Source organism: Etheostoma cragini, chromosome 20 (assembly GCF_013103735.1).
Source record: "Etheostoma cragini isolate CJK2018 chromosome 20, CSU_Ecrag_1.0, whole genome shotgun sequence".
In the NCBI taxonomy this organism is placed as follows: domain Eukaryota; kingdom Metazoa; phylum Chordata; class Actinopteri; order Perciformes; family Percidae; genus Etheostoma; species Etheostoma cragini.
Window position 1 is genome coordinate 8260750 of NC_048426.1, and position 1028 is coordinate 8261777.

General features: G+C 44.5%; 1 protein-coding gene across 2 annotated transcripts in view; it reads right to left on the minus strand.

The window, feature by feature from the left end:
* The window catches only part of pld1a (phospholipase D1a), a 39947-nt gene that overhangs the window by 37988 nt on the left and 931 nt on the right, over positions 1–1028 (minus strand). Inside the window, exon 1 of one of the 2 annotated variants that reach the window (XM_034858702.1) lies at positions 27–217. The exons of the other annotated variant lie outside the window; for it this stretch is intronic. The gene's annotated coding sequence lies outside the window, so the exon portion shown is untranslated. Of the gene's footprint in view, positions 1–26; positions 218–1028 lie in introns of those variants that run through there. 2 annotated transcript variants of the gene reach the window in all.

Sequence of the window (1028 nt, forward strand, 5' to 3'; positions counted from 1 at the left end):
GACAATGAGAGGGAGACATTACCAACCTGCTCATTTTGTGGGCGTGCAGCCCACATGTTGCTTAGTCAGATCAATTCACTTGGCTTCCCTGAATTGACGGCAGTATCAGAGACACACACTCTCCAGCTGAGCAGATAAAGATCTATATAGTCGCAGCAGACAGCTAGTCCTATGCGCCTTCTGCTCTATAACTCACTCAGAGCTGCTGAGAACAAACTAACAGTGAACTCTCTCTCCAACTCCTAAGGAAGGGAGGGGTCTGTGAAACTCTACACCAATCAAAAAAACGGGTTCCTCCCAAAGGCTTGTCTCATTGGATAAAAAGTTGTAGAATTTTGGTGAGGAAGGAGGAGTCATCTGTGGAGAAATTACTGGCACTGGCCCTGCCTATTATCTCATCGTTTCCCACTGTTACTTTCCCTCTCTGTTTTTATGTTTATGTTGTGAATACGTGCCTGTCTATCCACGCCTGTGTGCATTTATGATCTTGTCTAACTGCCTCTGCCATTGCATGCATGTGTGTTGAGTCTTTTTTATCACTGATCTGCATGACTGACGAAACAATGAAACACTTGGTAAAAAGGGTTGTAAAATTAAAAAACAATAACATAATAACTGATGTATATAACATGTGTGTATATTGTGTGTGTGTGTGTGTGTGTGTGTTTGTGTGTGTGTAATAATAACGTATACTATATTAATCCCGCAAGGGGAAATTACAATGTTTTCACTCTGTTGTTAGTTGTTATTACACATACATGCTCAGTACATGCAATAAATGGAGCGATGTCAGAGAGAGGGGGCTGCCCATAAAGGCGTCACAAGCAGTTGGGGGTTTGGTGCCTTGCTCAAGAGCACCTTGGCAGTGCCCAGGAGGTGAACTGGCATCTCTCAAGCTACCAGTCCACCACCATACTTTGGTCCGTATGGGGACTTGAACCAGCGACCCTTCCCTTCCCTTCCCTTCCCTTCCCTTCCCAACTCCCTACTGACTGAACTACTATATGTGTGTGTGTGTGTGTGTGTGT